Genomic DNA, 19878 nt, shown 5'->3' with positions numbered 1-19878 from the left:
CCTCTCCCTGGCTCGCGCTTTCCCGTCTCCCTCCCTCGCGCGCCCCTCTCCCGTTACTCGGCCCCCCCCCACTGGCGCGCGTGCGCAGTTCTTCTCCCGTCGGGAGAGTGCGCCACAAGGGCTCCTGGGCAGTCGCCCCCATCTCCAAGCTTTGCCTCCCCCTCCTTCTCGCCCATTCCATGACTTTCTGCCCCCCCACCGTCCCCGCCGCGAGCGAGTTCCTTTCGCATCTAGCAAGAACAAGTAGGTGGGAATTATTGTCCACCCACAAAAGGCACTAGACATTGTGTTCTTGGCCCCAGAGCTCATCAGAAAGAGGCGGTGATAGTTGCCATCAGGAGCCGTGGGGAGGGGACGGGGTGTCCAGCAGCACCCGTAGCGCTTCGATGGGAGCGCGCTCCCAGGGCGTTTGCGGGGGGGGGGGGGGGCATGGCCTCAGAATACGAGCGCCCTCCCATCCTTCCCCCCCGCCCGCCCCGCTTCGCCGGCGATCTTCCAGTTACATAAGTGGAGTGGGACTCAGTCTGTGACGGGCTTCCATAGTCCCGGAGCGCGCCCGGCTCAAGATCACCGCATCGCCGGGGTGCCCATCGCTTGGTCCCTGAAAGTTTATTTTCTTTCTAGTTTGCTTCTGAGTCACCCATACTGAAACTCAGGTGACTGATTAGTGGTGTGGCAATGTTTTTTGTGGTTTTGCACTGAAGACTTAAGGTCATGGTGAAGAGTTTAAAAGATTGCTTTCACAGAGGAGACCGTTCATGGCCTTGCTGAGTGTGGATTCCAAGGGCGGGGAAGGCTGGCTGTGGAATACACCTCTGTGGCCGTCGCTTCTACTGTGAGTGTGTTCGGTGTGGATTGGTCACAGCCGAAATGGGCTCCACCACAAAATTGATATTCCTGACTCATGGTCAGGCAGATGTGTGCTTCTCGTTTTTCAGGAACAGGAACGGGCTGCAAAGCCATTCAGAGTTGTGTCTCTGTTGTGCCGATCAGTGCCCCAAATTGTGAGATGGTAGCATAGAATTCTGTGGGTGGTTGGTGATCACAGAACCGAACCTACTGGCCTGTGAGGCTGAGTGGCTTAAGACTTGAGGACTCTGGCAAATTTTAGGCATTTTGTTACATTACAAAAATGAAGCATATTCGGGCCTTGGTAGCAAAAATCATTATTAACAGGCAGTTGCTATCCAGGAGAAATTTGGGTTCCACCGTCAGAATTTTCATCTGCATCTGAACGATTTCAACTAAGAATGCCATTAACCTCTTGGGTCCTTTGAAATATGCTGAATCTTTATGTTTTTTTTAAATCTGGTTTTTAGTTTTAGGTCTTTGGGGAATTTCCACTAGGGATTTAGGGAAATAGATTTATTTATGGGCTTTGAAGGACTTCTAAATCCTAGTCCTGGAACCTAGGGAAAAATTTGCTTTCATTTTTTACCCGGACGTATCAGAACCTTAAAGGGCACAATCAGTCTCAGAGGTGTAGAGCTGATTGAATAAGTTGCCACAGAACACCCATTCGTGGCATGTCAGCGAGGGGGCTGATCACTGAGGTGCATTCCTGTCTGCACACACAGATACACAAGCCTCACTTAACGAAGATTCCAAGGTTTGTACATCTGAGCCTCAGATGTGACCGGCAAGGGCTCTATTTTGTTTCCCATCATTGGCAGTGCGTTAGCCGCCTCGGGTGCCCTTCCAGTGAGCTGTTCCATCACACCCCTATCCCACAGCCTACAGAATATAGTTTGTCTGCAAAGTACCTGGTGGCATCTGAAGTCATGGTGTCCTAACAGCTTGAGGAAACTCTCTATGGCTTTCTTGCCAGTACACACCATACTCATTTTTGTTGTTACAAATTTGCCTGGAATGCTTGCAACCTAGAATCCCAGGTCTTTGTTTCACCTGACAGAGCACGATGCAGTCCAACCATACTCCAACTTTTGCGCTGCTTATGTTGCAAGAGGGTTCGAGTACTGTTTTGCATTTTATTTGCGATTTCCAGCCACAGCCCTTGTTTCCCGGCTGGCCCTGCCTCTTTGTGGCTGAATCTAGTGGGATGGGGAGGCACGCTGTGAAATTTGACAGAAGAATTGGCTAGAGGAGTCCAATATGATGATATCCTCCTCCTGAATACCCCTTCCCCCATGTGGAGACGGAATGAGAACCTTGCTTCTTGAACCTAGAATAAAGAAGAGCCGATGGAAAAGTGTTAGTTCCTTCCTGGAGGGCGGTTTCCACTGTTAATATACCTGCCCGGGATTATTTACATGGTAAATGATGTCTCCTGGAACCCGTGATCTTTTGTAAAGGTGAATATCAGTGAAAATCTTTTAACTGGCTAAGAGCAGTTTGTGGCCAGCTTGCCCGAGTTATCTATGAGAAGAATATTATAGAAAGGGTTTGACTTTTGCTGTAACTAGTGTTTCAAGCACAGAGGGGGTAAAACATAGTCCTAGACTGGTGGTTCCAGGGAGCGTGGCAGACACCTGTTTGTTTTCCCCACCCTTTGTTGGTGATGCGCACGCAGACCAGCCTTGTGTGGCTGGCAGACAACCTTTTTTTCTTGGGTAGAGCATTATTACTGCTCCAGTTGGAGGACCTTGTTCTCAGTGCTTCTGTACCAGTGCCTTCCAGTCAAACTGTCATTGTCACCACTGTGCCTTTACCTCAGTTTGGGTAGGATGGATGTAAAGTCTCTTTTCCTTGGACTCACTGACACAAAAGTTGTGCTCTTCTGCATTTACCTGGTCTCTTCTGCCTTTCTTTGGCATGGAGCCCCTTCCTGTTGAAAGCTTGCTTTGTACGCCTTTGCTTAAAATATTTGGTTCTACCTCTTTGATGGTAGGTATGGTGTGGGGGGGAACAGAGTGAGAGCAGGGCATGGCCACTCCCATATTTAAGAGGCGCTGTGACCATTCTGTTAGAGTAAAGCCTTGGCCTTTTTCGCTTCTTCAAGGCACAGTTAACGTTGGTTCTGCTGGTGTATGAATGTCTTGAGCATAGCTGTTTTGTTATACTGCAGAAGTCTGGACTCTTGGGATCAAGCCTTAGAAAGGCTTCAGTGCATAAGAGCTGGGGGCACTCTATATACATATATATAGGCCTGCAATTCACTGCTTTATTGGGTCTTCACCTAAGTGCTCTCATTTGCTGGCTCTTTTTTTTTCTCCACGAAATCGTGAGTTATCAGAGATCTTAAATTCAGAGCTCGAAGGAACCTTAGTTTAGGTCCCTCGGTTTACAAATAAAAATGCAATTTACCAAGAAAAAAAAAAGGCAACTGTGAAAAGTTGTGGCTCTTCTAGGGCCTCCCAGCCAGGGTGCCGGTTTGATTTTTATTATATAGCTAACTGAGTAATAGCTCAGCTGGTAAAGAATCCACCTGCAGTGCGGGAGACCCTGGTTCGATCCCTGGGTCAGGAAGATCCCCTGAAGAAGGGATAGGCTACCCACTCCAGTATTCACGGGCTTCCCTGGTGGCTCAGATGGTAAAGAATCAGCCTGCAATGTGGGACACCTGGGTTTGATCCCTGGGTTGGGAAGATCCCCTGAAGGAGGGCATGGCAACCCACTCCAGTGTTCTTTACTGGAGAATCTCCATGGACAGAAGAGCCCAGGAGGCTACAGTCCATGGGGTTGCAAAGAGTCGGACACGACAGAGCAACTAAGCCCAGCAAACCTGAGTAATACTGTGACTTTGACTTGTGAGATTTTAGAGCGTTCTATGACTCGACTGTTTAAGGGAATTCTGAGGCCTCACTGCACCTCGATAGGTAATTCCAGATACCATCCTGGTAGTTCCAGACCAGCAGTAAAAGACTTGGTTGGTGCTGCACTTCTGAGTTTGATTACATGAGTAATTGTGTGAATAGTCTCTTAAGTTGTACATGCTAGGCTTTTTTTAGTCTAAAGATAAAAGTGCAACTCTTGGGCCGGCAAGATATCAGCAATTAGCTAATATGAGGCGGTTGAGGTTTTAACAGGGAAGTGATGGTTGTCTTGATGAAAAGTATAGTGGCAGAAGACCTTCTTTGAACATGTGTTCAAAGGCAAAAGAGAAAGTATCACACTGTTAACTCAGTTTATTGAACATTTTACTGATCAGAGGCCTAAAAGTGAGTGCTCAAAAACAGTCTTGTGTATGTCTGAGGATGGCTTAGGATCTCCCAGGGTACTTGGTTTCTGTTGGTTCTGCCTGTTTTTTTTCCTCTCCTGGCTAAAGCCTTTTTACATGATGTCACAGCAGCTTGTTGCAACTTCAGCTGCTTGCAAATGACAGGATACTTTGCCTCTGCATGTCATGTGTTCTTGGGATGACATTTTGATGTTGCGTGTTCTCTGGAATATATCTTCTGTCTCTGTATGAGATGTTGCCTGAAATACTTACTGGAGATCGCTTCCTAACTGTACGTTTTAGTGACAAAATGTCCCTCAGAGGTGACAAGACCTGTGATAGTGTCAGTTCTAACACTCATGAATCTTTCCTTTAGCACTGTGTGTTATCTGGCAGTAAATTTCAGTGTATCCTTTGTTTCTAGCTAGGTAAGCTGGGAAATAGCATGGTACTTTGTCTGTATCTTCAAAATGTCCCAAATAGCCCTGGGAAAAAGGTCGTGCAGCACAATGGGGGCTTTCAACTTACGATTTTCTTTGTTTTAGGCTCCATAAAAATACAGACTCACCAGTTCCTGCTTTGATGTGACATGTGACTCCCCAGAATACATCTTGCTTCTGTAGACCAGCTCCAACAAGATTCCATGGTAGCTGGAATGTTAGGGCTCAGGTAAGTAACCTTCCTTTTTTTTTTTTTAGTATATGTCCTGGTTTGGCCATCTGTTTTTAAAAAAAAAAAAAAGGAATCAAACAAGATCTACTACTCTTGAACCATTATCAAAGTACCCCAAAGACTAAAGACATACGGTGCCAAACTGTGCCATATAATAAAAAAAAGTCACTTCCCTGAGCCCTGAAAGGTCAGTTGGGTTAAGGCTCCTTGGTAGCCACGGTATGATCCGGGGGCGGGTGTCAGATTAGAGCTGGAACTGGTGACCTGCCCCTTCAGTTCACCTTCAAGCAGGTCAGCTAAGTGGAGCTCTTCACCGGCTGCTCTGGCTCTCACCTAGCAGCCTTCAGCGTAGTGCTCTGTTTGTTCTGGTCTTGGGTAAATGACTTCCTGGTCAACATTAGCGAGTGGTGGTGGTGCATTTGCAGATACGGGAACCCACATGTGGTCCCCTAGAAGGATGACCTTCTGCAAGCTGTGGCCAGATAGCAGAAAGAAAGAAAAGAAAGTGAAGTCAATCAGTTGTGTCCGACTCTTTGTGACCCCATGGACTGTAGCCCACCAGGCTCCTCCATCCATGGAATTTTCTAGGCAAGAGGACTGGAGTAGGTGGCCATTGCCTTCTCCAGGGGATCTTGCCAGCCCAGGGATCGAACCCAGGTCTCCTGCATTGCAGGCAGACGCTTTACTGTCTGAGCCACCAGGGAATCGAGCGTGTGCATGCCACACACCTCCCACAGGGGCAGCAGAGAGCACCCTGAGGCCCTTTGGGCTCTTGAGACTCTAGAGCAGGAGGAAGGCCTTTTGAGAAGCTGGGGAGCTAGGCCCTCTGAGTCTGCCGTGCAGGGGTCCTGTCATCCACACATCGGGTGCTTGGGCACCACCACCTGGCCTTTGAATTTGGTCAGATCGAACAGTTCCTTCATTTCTAAACTGGCAGGCTCAATATCTTAAGCTTTTTTGGAGGCCACATCCACATTTGATGTTTTGACATCCGGATTGCAAACATCCCGTGTGGTAAGACTGAACACTCTAATTTGATTTCTCCATTTCTTTTCCAAAGAAAAACACGTGACTTTACACATATGCGGTCCTCAGGATTCCAGCTGACCCCCTCAAATTGTGCACTTAGTTGTATCTCTCTAGCGGCTTCTGATGCTTCAGTTTGAAGCTGTGTGGACATCCATCTTGGCCCATTTCGGGGCTGAGTGAGGGGCAGAGAGTTTGGGTGGAGGAGCAGAAAAGGTGTAGACGGAAGTGAAGAGCATCATGCTGCCTCCAAGTCACAAATTTGGTTCCGCTTCTGATCCTATGACTTAAATTGTCATTCCCATTTACCACTGCGGGGTGTGCTCTGGGCCCTGCTGACAGGACGTTCTTTGTACGCCACGTATTTATGCTGGTGGGAGTTGTGTGGCTGCTGCTTTGTGCATTGTCTCAGAAACTGTGTGGATGAAATGTAATATAGGCAGTGAATGGGTTTCTTCTGATAGATATTAAGCCTGAAGGGGTGATTGATGTTTTTAATAGTCTTTTTCTCTGATTGCACATGGATTTCATAAAACAGACGGTGGTAACTCTGTACAGTTTCTTCTAAACAATGTAGAAAGGAAGAGATGTTTTTAAAAATATCTCTTATTACTTGTGAATTGGAGAGACACAGCCGTTTGAGCTTCAAGGGACTTTGAAGTGAGCGTGAGTGTGAAAGGCGCTCAGTTGTGTCTGACTCTTTGTGACCCCATGGAGCATACAGTCCATGGAATTCTCCAGGCCAGAATACTGGAGAGGGTAGCCTATCCCTTCTGCAGATCTTCCCAACCCAGGAATCGAACCAGGTCTCCTGCATTGCAGGGAGATTCTTTACCAACTGAGCTATCAGGGAGCTTTGAAGGGAATTCTCAAAGGATAGAATCTGTCTTTAATAGATAAGTACTTGATCTCTTACTACTTTTCTTTTCCTTTTAAATAAATTATAAAAAATAATACATGCTTTTTTTTTTTAAAGAAAAGTCAAACTATTTTAAAGTATATCAGTAAAAAAGCAAATGCTCCCAGTACTCTCCACACCCACTACCCAAAGTAACTGCCGTTAATAGCGTACTGTAGATCCTTCTGAGTCTTCTTCTCAGGCTCTGCAAATATGTTCCATTTGTGTTTTTGACAAAATAAGGATCGCATGGTACGTATTCGAGATCTACCCATGTGATACGTTTCTCTGCCTCGTTTCTGTTAAATAGAAGAGTGGTTTGGTGCTAATCTACTGTCATGCAGTGTTCCCCTTTTGATTTTCTTGATGGTTCACTATTAAAGATGCTATTGAATTGAATGTCCTCAGGTGCCAGTCCTTTTGAAGAATGGCTGCCTAGACTTGAAGTTGCCGGTGGGTACTTACCACGTCGCCTTCCAAAATGTCTATCCCATTTCCCATGACAATCTTAGCAAGTGCTACTTCCCGTATTTCCCATATCCTCGCAGAATTGGATGTCCTTTTTAAATGTGTGTTTCTTGGGTTATTACTAGGGCTGAACGTCGGTGGTCACTGGCCATTTGTATTTGGTTTTTGTGAATTGCCTGTTGGTGTCTTGCGTTTATTCTTCCATCAGGGTATTTCAAGTCAGTTTATAAGAACTCTTAATATATTAAGGATATTAATTCTCTGTCATCATGCAGAGATTTTTCTTTATTACATGATATGACGATGCTCATCTAGATTTTCTTTCTTCCTAAAAAACTTGATGATGTGCTATATTCGTACATATATATTTGATACATGCAAAAGATTCATATAGTTTCGTTGTCTTATGTTTTTTGTACGGTATTTGGAATACTTGTTTTTGTATTTAACTTTGGGATGGGATAAGGTCTGGAGTCCAGCTAGCCAGTATGTCATAGCTATCTGGTCTTCACCTTTATCTTATGCCGACTTCAAGTGAACAGAGCATCTTTTACTTCTTTCTTTCTGAAGTTTTGTCTTTGTGAGGCTCTTGAGGGCAAGCCCATTAGCAGATAATGGTTTATGCATTCATCCAACAAATATTTTTGCTCCTGCTTTGAGCCAGGGGTGGTGCTGGGCCCTGCACGTGCTGCCTTCTTCACTGGCCGTGGGGTACTGGGGAAGGCGACAGAGGTCATGATACCAGCTGCATGACTCCAGTGCCCATTCCAGAAGACTCGAGAAAATAGCGGATCTTCACAAAAGTAGGTTTTAGATAAACTAGGAGGACTCCAGAGGGTGTATATGTGCATGTGTGTGTTTTAAATTCTGACACGGAAGTCGGAGCCATAGGGTAGACTGCAACATAAGCATAGTTTGTTTTCTAACTTGGATAATTGCGGGCTGATTTGTGTCTTGATTTATGATGAGGGCTTTTTGCTGTTAAAATAGTTTTATATTCAACTGCCTTGGTTGTGATGGAATAAAAGTTGCACACTGATAAAAATGGTAATTTTCTTCTATGATGATTTTGAAGCTTTCTGTAATAGCTGATAAAAATAAAGACAGGGTTTTGGTGAATGTGATCTTTGGGGAACAAGTGTAATTTTTTGTGGCTGGCATCATTTAAATCTAATAAGTACCCTCAAAACTGAAGTGGAATCCTAATTTCTTTTTGACTTAAAGAAATGACATAAGTGACATGTGATTAAGGAAAAGGCTTCTTGTGTAAGGCTGAGGTTTTTTAATGATTACTGTAAATACGTATATAACAGTACAGCATTAAAAAGGTGGTATAAAAGGTTACATGGTATAAGGTCTCCTTGCCACCCTGTCCTCAGACAACCATTTCTCCCTGAAGGCAACCATCATTATCAGTTTCTTATAAATCTGTGAGTGTGCGTGTGTAATTTTGAAATTGTGAAATGTTCATAACAAAATTTTCTGTTTTAACTATTCAATGTGCAGTTTAGTGACACTGAGTACATTCTGTTTGCTGTGCAGCCATCACCACCGTGTATCTCCAGAGCCCTTTTATCTTGCAAAACTAAAATGATAACCATTAAATGAGAACTCCCCGCTCTTCCCCCTCCCTCAGCCCCTGGCAATTGCTCATCTACTTTGTCTCCTATGAAATAGACTATTCTAGATACCTCATATTATATATTTTTATGTGTTTATATATATATTTTTTATATGTGTTTACGTATATATCTTATGTGTATAGTTTTTTACCAAATAGTAAAACACTGCGCATTTGCACCGTTTGCTCTTTTTAGTTAATATATTTTGATGCTTGTGTGGTATCAATTTCTATACAGACATGTCACTCATTTTAAGGGTTGAGGTAGTAGTCCATTATGGATACACCGTAATTTCTTAACTGATTTTCTCTTGATGGATATTTATGTTTCCAGTGTTTTTTTATTTCATTGTCGTAGTGAATAGTCTTTTATATTATACCATTTCTCACAGCTAAGTTTATCTGTAGGAGAAATTCGTAGAGCTGGAACTTGCTGGGTCAAAGGATATATGCATTTTAAACTTTGATAGATATTGCTAAATCAAGGATGGCCTTCCAATTGCGTGGTTTTAGAGGGAAAAAAACTACATTTGAGTAGATAAGCAGAAATTTGTAGAGATTAGAGAGCTGTTTATTCGGGTAGGAAGAAATCATTTTCAGCAGTTAGCATGAGAAAGCAAAACTTCAGAAGCTTCCATTTAACAACCTAATGTGAACAGAGGAGCTGAGACGGGACCCTTTATTTGGCAAGAACATCATCCTGTTCTCATTTGTGGATCTTGAAGAAAATGGAGTGTTTTTATTTTGGTACCGTTCTAACTTGCAGCGGCTCCTTGGGACTCAGGGTTGAAGAGCACCCACAGCTGCTGAACGTTCTCTCTCGTTTGTGTTGTGACGTCATAAGGAATACCCTGAAAGTATTCAGGACCATATTGCTGTCGCCTTGTTTCTCGGTGACTGTGGTACTCTTTCTATTGCAGTCCTTTTTTCACTTAGCCTGGACTAATTGAGCATCTGTTATTTGTCAGTTCCTGCCCTAGATGCTAGGGACTGTTCATACACTCAGTGATTTTCTGGTTTAAAAGACAACAGGCCAATACACCTTTATTTTACAAGGGGCTAAAGGTGACAATGGCCACTTAGAGTGCACGAAAACATTAGACAGATCCCACCTGGGTAGCGTCAGGGGAGAGACTTCTTTGAAAAGCGACCCCCACTACCCAGGACCTGAATGATAAGGCACCGTTAGATTCCAGGAGGAGGCACATGCAAAGGAGAGGGTCACGTGTCTGGAGGCTCTGATGGGAGAGAACTCGGAGAGTTCAGGGTGGGAGGATGGGGCGGCGGGGGTCTCAGAGAAGTTGCGCTGGCAGGGATGCTGGTGGCAGAGCAGACCCAGCTGGCCCAGCTGGCCCAGCTGTGCCAAGTAGGCTCGGTCTTCCTTCCAGCGGCCTCACTCTGAGAGGGTCCCGAGCCCCAGGAGGTGGTGGCAGGTGCTCCGGCCACCTGGCCTGTCCCCCCAACCCCCGGGTTCTGGAGGCCATCAGACCCCAGGGGCTCCTGTTCCACGTCTCCTCCTCAAACCTTCCTTTCCTCCCTGATCTTGGAGACCGAGAGGTTGTCCATCCCCTGAAGGTGATGAGGCTACTCCCCAGCCAGGCTCTGTGCCGTGTTCCACAGGCCAGTTTATAACCTTCGAAAGTACTTTGCGAATTCCCAGGACGATGCCCTACCACAGGTGACATTCTGCAGCTAGTGCTTTTTATGCGCTCCTTGGCTTTTGAGCCTGGGCCATGTTGCTGTGTGCAGCCCTTCATTCATTTAACTTGTCTCCTTGTGCTGTGGAAACATCTTTACAACTGAAGTCCCACCAGAGCCCTGAGGGAGAATGGAATTGTCGAGAAACAAGGATTGACATCTGGTTTATGTTTACATCCCTCGGCTCTATTAACTGAGAAGATATTTTTATTTCGCTGTTTGTGAAAACTTTCCACAAAAAAAAGGCATCCATTTTCTAGACTTATTAATAGAGCAGTCCGAAGGTTTTATTTTTAGTTTTGAAAGAAATCAAAGCAGGCTTCTGAGATAGGCACATTTTCCCTCATTTCCATCTCCTTTTCATGTTTTGCTGCTAAGACACCAACTTGAGCACTTTTCAGCATGAGCTGGCTGTCTCCATGTAGATTATTTGTGAAAAATGTAAGCACTTGGGTTTTTCTGGGGTTTCTACTGGTACTTAAGTTTTGACATTTCTTTGAAAAGTATTTTAAATCTGTATATATATATTTTAGTAATTTGTTTTTAAAATACAAATTTCTGTGTTTCTGGGTTTTCTGTTTTTGTAAACAGCAGAAGGTATTAGTCCATATTAAGTACTAATTTGGTCTAATATTTTCAGCTGTTTTTGGAATTACACTTGGCAAAAAAAAGAGACAAATGTCTGCAGTTGTGACAGTTTGTCTTTTTGTTCTTTTAACTCCAGAATAAATAATTCTAGTGAATTTTTTTCTAGGCTTGTAAGAACACAGGAATAATTTGAGTCATTGTAATAAGTAGTTAGGCAAAATTGAAAGTTTTTTTTTCAGTGGTGTGACCCTGTAAGAAACTGTTAATACAGCCTGTGAGCAACTGTGTAAAATTTCTTAACCACTCTTCCAGATTGTTTAAGACAAAAGAAAATGAACAACCAAACAAAAATACTGTTCATTATGCGCTTTATTTTTAATTTCATAAGTAAAGCATCATTCTAGGAAATTTAGAAAATGCATGTGGAAATTACTCTGGAAATTCCAGCATGCAGAGAAAACTGCTGTTACGGTTTGATGTGTATCTTTCTAGACTGAGGGTTCTGGCTCAAGTTTGAGAAGTCAGGGGTTCTGTAACCTTGGATGTACACTTGGCCTTTAGTTTTACTAACCTCTCAGTAAAAATTTAATAACAAATATAGGCAGCAGACCATGGTAGTGTTAGGAGTATCTGTGCTTTTGTCACCAATAGAGAGCAAAGATGCTTTCATATCGTATTCCATGCAGTTACAGAGATTTTGAAATATTGCTTGTGTTTATCACAACTCAAACTTAGTTGTCAGACTCACTTCCAGATCTGGCTGTTTATTTAGTGGCTTACTAAAGAGGCACATATTACTCTTAATACCAATTCTCAAAGTAAGTTGTTAATCAGTTTCTATGTATTTTATTTTATGCATTTGAAAACATCCTTCTGAGGAGTGGTTCAGAGGGCCAAAGTCCATTATGCCATGCAACTCCAGATATAAGAACAGCCAACATTTGAGTGGTCGCTGTGCCAGGGTAAGAGATCAGGAAAGCCCTAAAACACAGGTGCATTAAAGAGAGAGAGAATGACATGAAAAGTGAGTTTAAATTACTGTATCAAATATTTTTTTATGAACACATTAATATTTTCCAGATCCTGTGCAGAGTGTACTGCAACTACAACTGGCAAATAATAACCTAAAGGTTACCTTTGCTATTGGCATTTTAAATATCCTTCTAGAGTCTTCTTTACACACCTGTGTATATGTGTCTATGTTTTACTTATTGAATATTTATTTGTTTTTTGGCTGCACTGGGTTTCAGTTGGGGCACATGGGATGTTCAGTTGGGGCACATGGGATGTTCGGTCCTCGTAGTAGCATGCAGGATCTTTTAGTTGTAGCATACAGTATCTAGTACCCTGACCAAGGATCGAACTCGGGCCCCTTGCATTGGGAGCATGAGTCTTAGCCACTGGACCACCAGAGAAATTCCTACATGTTGATTGAGATAAATGGGATCATATAATATGTACTGTTGTAACTTGCCTTCTTTCCACACTGATAATGTCGTAGATATCTTTCCATGTCGATAAAAATACGTATCATCACTTTTCTCTAAAATGAAAATAACTTGTGTTTTCTAATTATAAAAGTAATAACTGTTTTGTGGGGGAAAAATGTTTTTTAGAAAATATGGGAAGAGGAAACGGAAGGATTGTCCATAAAACTGCCATCTACACATAGATAATGTTTTTATGCCGTCATTTTTAATGATCACCTGACATTTTATTGATGCCTCTACCTTGATTTAATTAGGGCTGTTTCCATTATTTCTGTGCAGCTGTGTGCTGACCATTCTCCTCTGTGCCTGTGTCTCTAGCTTGCATCTCTAACCTCTTTTTTTTTTTTTTGCTTTTCTTTTCTTAATTACTTTATTTTAATTGGGAGATAATTACTTTACAATATTGTGATGGTTTTGGGCATCTCTAACCTCTTGAGCCCCACATTGGATGGCCTCTTCAGTCTTTCCCTTGGAGTTGCTCCTAGCCGTCTCAAACTTAACAAGTCCCAAACAGAACTCATGCTCTTTTCCCTCCTTCGATTCTGCTTTGGACATGACTGAGCGACTGAACACCAACAACAATGGATCTGCTTCTCTCCCTAGTTTCTGTTTCATTAAATATCATCAGCATCCACCCAGTTACCAGTCTAAAATTCTAGGAGATGTCCTAAGTTTTCACCTTCCTCTAATCCACCAGCAAGTACTATGGCCCTCCACATTCAAAATGTACCTCACAACCAATCACTTCTCACCACCTCCACTAAGACCTCAGTCCCCACCACAAGTCACTTCTCAGACGGATGCTGTAAGACTTCAGGTCACATATCGAACAGCTTTCTCACCTACACTTGCAAACAGCTACATCCTTCATAGGCCTTTTTTTTTTTTTTTTTTACAGTGGTACTTAATTCTAACTGATTAAATTTTTCCACATACAAGTACTGGGTTCCTTGCTGCTCTGTGTTGAAGGATCTGTAGTTCATCAGGCTGTCATCCAGTCATTCATCCCATGATGGAGTTAGGTATCTATGGTACCTGGGGCAGTGTGGTAGGCAGGCTGTAGGGTGACCGACACAGAGTGGCATCTAGTTTGCATGGAGCTTGAGTGTGACTGGAGAGACAGACTTTAAATAATTTCCAAGTGATTATGTAATTACAGTGGGTTCAGTGTTCTAAAGGAGGAGTTGGAAGAGGATTCACTGTGATCATGTGTAATGGAGGAATAGCCCAGCCTTGGGAGAGATACGGAGGCCCACCCTAAGGAGGCAGTGCTGAAGTGAGGGACCAAGGGAGCAAAGCCCAGAGTGGAGGAGGGCTTTCCAGGTGGAGAAGAGTACCTGTGAAAGCCCGGAGTCTGGCCAGAGCTTCATCAACTGAGATACTTAAGCAGGCTGCGGCAGAGCAGGAGTTGGGGGCTGAGATGCAGGCTGAGAGGCTGACAAGGTGGGTGCAGGATTTTTGATGTTAATGTCATAATAGTAGGAAGCTATCGAAGGGTTAGGCTGTTTGGATTTTGATTTTATAATCAAAGTATTATAGCCACTTGATAACAGCATAACCTCGAGGTTATGGTGAAAACAACAGTCTAGCCGTCTCCTCTCCTGTTCCATCACCCAGAAATGCGATGCCAGCTTTACATGGTGTCTCCTTTGAGTTTCTTTGGTTACTGTCAAAACTAAATTGTATATTTATGCATCTTTCTTGATTTGACAATGTTGGGGAGTTACGAAAGAAGACAGCTTACATCACCTCCCTTGTTGGCATTCATATTCACAACAGTGGTTCCTGTTCCATCACCATTAGTCCATAAAACACTCCCCCTTTATGGAAGGGGATATAATAACCCTGGATCAGTATAAATGCTGAATGTTTGCCTTTGATAACTAAATTCCAGAGTAAGGAGATGGTGTAATGATCACCTGAAATGGTGGCAAAATATTTGCTGTTGTATTTTCTGTTCTCTTTGATGTCAATACAGACTCATGGAATTTTACTTATTAAATGTTTTACTATGCAGCCAAAGTCACTATTCTTTCTTGATCAAATTATTCCAAATGTGGCCAATGAGATTCCCTTTATGCTGGCACCTGTGTTGTCTTGGCATACCCTTATTAATTAGTCTTTAAGTAATTCTTTGCTTTCTGGGATAAGACATTCCATCCCAATGTGTGCTTTCCTAACCCAGAGCTGGTTCCAAGAATTCTGGATCCTTTTAGTGGGAAATGATATTTAGAATCCAAGATTTTGGTGTTAGATGTGCACACTCTTACTGGGGTGCCATTGTATCTGTTATTTTTCAGTGGACAAAGCTAGAAAACATACTGAAAAGCTTTCTTACCTCACAAATACATAACGATGTCTACAATGGAAATTAACATTAGAGGGTTTGTCATTAAATTAACATTAGCGGGTTTGTCTTCAACTTTAATTTATCCTTATATATCTTTTTCTTACACAAAAAAAGTTCATTCCTAATTAACATTAAAGGTTACTTACTTTATCTTGTAATACACATAAAATCATTAACAGATTATAATATCATTAGTACTACGAAAATAATAATTATGAATGACGTTTCAGATTTCTTCTTGTCCTTAGGATATATCTCACCAGGATCGTAAAATCAAGATTATTGTGTTCAAAAACCACCTGGAGAATTTGCTTCTAGTAGTAGTGAGGTAGCTCATTTTGGACTACCTCCCACCTCCTTGCAGATAAAAGCTAACAACTCAAGACAAAAAGAAAAAACCACTTGTTTTAAGACACTAGAGAGAGACTGAAAACAGGCAGAAACTAGAGGGAAGTCGATACCTGGAAGAAGGAAACTGCGTTAGATGAAAAACAGCTGTTTACCCATGGGCAGTCCTCCTCAGTGCTGCTGCAGGGAAACAGAGACTTTGATAGAGACCTAGACTCGAGGGTTAAGGAATAAGAGGAATGAAGACAGAAATTCTGGAAATCAGATTAGCCACAGGCAGTGGGGAAGGTAGGCAAATTCTTCATAGAAACTCTATACTAAACTCCAGCTAAGGCAGAAGGAATGAATAGAGAGTTCAACTGCTGCTCACCACAAGGAAGACTGAAGATCTCTTCAAGAAAATTAGAGCTACCAAGGGAACATTTCATGCAAAGATGGGCACAATAAAAGAAACGGTATGGACTGAACAGAAGCAGAAGATATTAAGAAGAGGTGGCAAGAATACACAGAAGAACTACACAAGAAAGATCTTCATGACCCAGATAACCACAATGGTGTGATCACTCACCTAGAGCCAGACATCCTGGAGTCTGAAGTCAAGTGGGCCTTAGGAAGCATCAGTAAGAACAAAGCTGGTGGAGGTGATGGAATTCCAGCTGAGGTATTTCAAATCCTAAAAGATGATGCTGTGAAGGTGCTGCACTCAATATGCCAGCAAATTTGGAACACTCAGTAGTAGCCTCGGGGCTGAGAAAGGTCAGTTTTCATTCCAATCCCAAAGAAAGGCAGTGCCAAAGAATGTTCAAACTACTGCACAGTTGAACTCATCTCACACGCTAGCAAAGTAATGCTGAAAATTCTCCAAGCTAGGCTTCAACAGTATGTGAACTGAGAACTTCCAGATGTTCAAGCTGGATTTAGAAAAGGCAGAGGAACCAAAGATCAAATTGTGAACATCCATTGGATCATAGAAAAAGCAAGAGAATTCGAGAAGAACATCTACTTTTGCTTCATTGATTGCACTAAAGCTTTTCACTGTATAGATCACAACAGACTGTAGAAAATTCTTAAAGAGATGGGAATACCAGACCGCCTGACCTGCCTCCTGAGAAATCTGTATGCAGGTCAAGAAGCAACAGTTAGAACTGGACATGGAGCAATGGACTGGTTCCAAATTGGGAAAAGAGGCTGTATATTGTCACCCTGCTTATTTAACTTATATGCAGAGTATATCATGAGAAATGCCAGGCTGGATGAAACACAAACTGGAATCAAGATTGCCAGGAGGAATATCAATAACTTCAGATATGCAGATGACACCACCCTTATGACAGAAAGTGAAGAGGAACTAAAGAGCCTCTTGATGAAAGTGAAAGAGGAGAGTGAAAAAGCTGGCTTAAACCTGAACATTAAACAAACAAAGATCATGGCATCTGGTCCCATCATTTCATGGCAAATAGATGGGGAAACAATGGAAACAGTGACGGACTTTATTTTTGGGGGCTCCAAAATCACTGCAGATGGTGACTGCAGCCATGAAGTTAAAAGATGCTTGCACCTTGGAGGAAAAGCTATGGTCAACCTAGATAGCATATTAAAAAGCAGAGATATTACTTTGCCAACAAAGGCCCATCTAGTCAAAGCTATGGTTTTCCCAGTATGACTCTGGGAATGATCATGACTCTCACATCCCAGTCATGTATAGATGTGAGAGTTGGACCATAAAGAAAGCTGAGCACCGAAGAATTGATGCTTTTGAACTGTGGTGTTGGAGAAGACTGTTGAGAGTCCCTTGGACTGCAGGGAGGTCAAACCAGTCAATCCTAATGGAAGTCAGTCCTGAATATTCATTGGAAGCACTGACGCTGTAGCTGAAGTTCCAATACTTTGGCCACCTGATGCGAAGAACTGAGTCATTGGAAAAGACCCTGATGCTGGGAAAGATTGAAGGCAGGAGAAGGGGACAACAGAGGATGAGATGGTTGGATGGCATCACCAACTCAATGGACATGAGTTTTAGCAAGCTTCGGGAGTTTGTGATGGACAGGGAAGCCTGGCATGCTGCAGTCCATGGGGTTGCAAGAGTTGGACACAACTTAGCAACTGAGCTGAACATGCCATACATGAAATTTAATTCAAGATTAATTATGGATCTAAATACAAAGCTTTTATTCTTAGCATACAGAAAGCAGTAATTATTAAAGGGGAAAATGGATACATTGGACTTCATTAAAACTTGAAACTTTTTCTTTTCCAAAGGTAAGATTAAGAAAATGAAAAGACAGAAGTGATTGAGAAATAGTTGACACAAGTTGTAAATAGGAAAGTCGTATATCAGACAAACGACTTATATCCAGAATAAAACTCTTACAATCCAATAATAAAAAAGACAGTCTATTTTTGAAACAGGAAAAGATTTTAGTAAGTACTTCATAAAGGAAGGCATTTGAGTGATGACCAGTTTTCATGTGAAAAAGTACTAACATTAGTCATCAGAGTAATGCAAATTAAAGCCACAATAAAATACCACTACACATCCACTGGAAGGGCCAAAACTGAAAACTGACAACACCAAATGTTGCTGAGGATAGGGGGTGGGGCTGACTGGAAACTGGTGCCAGGGAAACTCTCTGTGACCATGGTAACATCTTTTATCTTGATAGGGTTTGGCTTATACAGGTCCATATACTTGACAGAACTCATCAGATGGTGCACTTAAAATTTGTCATTTCACTGGATGTAAATTTTTCCTAAGAATGAGTTTTCATCTCTAGTTAATGGTATACATGCTAACTTGTTTGGAGATGAAGCATACTGATGAACTTTGAAATGCATCAAAAATAAGATGGATTGATGTGTGGATGAATCATGTCAATAATGGTAGAATCTGGATGATAGATATATGGGTGTTCTTTGTACAGTTTGTTCAATTTTTCTGTATGTTTCAAATTTTTCTTCATAATGTGTTGGGGAAAAGTCACTTGGAATTCTTTTCTGCGTGGTTATGTTACTGATTTGATGTAGTTAGCTTTATTTGTTTTCAGTGTTGTGGTTTGCTTTTTTCTCTTTATTTGTAGAATACAGTCAAACCTAATTTAATTGGGGAATTGCTCCTTTAGCAAATTTCTTCAGTTACGATTGTGGAATAACAGAGTTATGAGTGTCATAATGATTCTTTATGTGTGTGCTAAGTTGCTTCAGTCGTGTCCAACTCGCCAGGCTCCTCTGTCCATGAGATCCTCCAGGCAAGAATACTGGAGTGGGTCACCATTTCCTTCTCCAGGGGATCTTCCCAACCCAGGGATACAACCAACATCTCCTGCGTTGCCAGGTGTGTTCTTTACCACTAGCGCCACCTGGGAAGCCCAAAGTCACTCAGTTGTGTCTGACTCTCTGTGACCCCGTGGACTATCCAGTCCATGGAATTCTCCAGGCCAGAATACTGGAGGGGGTAGCTGTTCCCTTCTCCAGCAGATCTTCCTGAACCAGGGATCGAACTCAAGCCTCCCACATTGCAGGCGGATTCTTTACCGTCCGAGCCACCAGAGAAGCCCAAGAATACTGGAGTAGTTAGACTATCCCTTCTACAGGGGATCTTCCCAACCCAGGAATTGAACTGGGGTCTCCTGCGTTGCAGGTGGATTCTTTACCGTCTGAGCCACCAGAGAAGCCCAAGAATACTGGAGTGGGTAGCCTATCCCTTCTCCAGCAGATCTTCCCGATCCCTGGAATTGAACCAGGGTCTCCTGCATTGCAGGTGGTTTTTTGACCAACTGAGCTACCAGGGAATGGTATGTGGTGTCCCTGGGTCCTGAGAGGTCCTGGCTGAGTGTGCGCCAGGTCTCCCTGCGTGCTGTTGGGGGCCTGGGGCTCAGACGTCTCTCCACCCTCACCCCCGCTACGAGTCACTGGCTGTCTCCTCCACATCTCCAGGCTCACTGTGGCCCCTGAACCCCAGACTTGCGCATCCAGCACTGACTTGCCATCTCTGGTCGGCTTCCAGCAGGCTTCTCCAGCTGAACCTATTCAAGCCTGAGCTCCTGAGCTTCTGGTCCCTCAGGCTTGGCCTTTGCCTGGCCTCCACTTCCTAGTAAATAGCAACTCCGTCTTCTTGGTGGTCAGCTCAGAAAGCCAGCACTAGAGCCCTGAGCTGCTCGCTCCCCAGCTCTGCTCCTGCCATCCTCCTCCGGCCTCCCATCCACTGCAGCCCCCCTGGCCCCTCCAGGTCCCACCCTGCTTGAGGGTCTCAGCCCGGCTCTTCCCTCTGTCAGGAACATTCTTCCCCCAGGAATTCCATGGCTCCCTTTCCGGTCTCCTTCAGGTTGGCTCAGTGGGCTCCTTCCCAGTGCTACCCTCCCTGAAGCTGGATGCCTGCTTCCACCCAGCCACTTTCCCCTGCCTCACCCTTCCCTTCTCACCATCTCCTATATGCTGTTTGACTCAGTTTCTCCCTGCCTCTCCCCTGGGGTATCTCCAAGGCCTGGAATCAAGCACACATACTGGGTGGATGGGTGGATGAAGTCTGTAGTGGGACCTTGCCCTAAGATTTTGTCTTATACTCAGAGGGGCAGCCTAGAATACAACCTGCTCTGCTGCTGACTC

General features: G+C 43.4%; 1 protein-coding gene across 1 annotated transcript in view; it reads left to right on the top strand.

The window, feature by feature from the left end:
- Positions 1 to 19878, top strand: part of MECP2 (methyl-CpG binding protein 2) — a 59150-nt gene that overhangs the window by 520 nt on the left and 38752 nt on the right. The window lies entirely within an intron of this gene.

This window comes from Budorcas taxicolor, chromosome X, assembly GCF_023091745.1.
Source record: "Budorcas taxicolor isolate Tak-1 chromosome X, Takin1.1, whole genome shotgun sequence".
Taxonomy (NCBI): domain Eukaryota; kingdom Metazoa; phylum Chordata; class Mammalia; order Artiodactyla; family Bovidae; genus Budorcas; species Budorcas taxicolor.
Note: the sequence above shows the minus strand (reverse complement) of the source record. Positions and strands in the feature narration are given on the sequence as shown.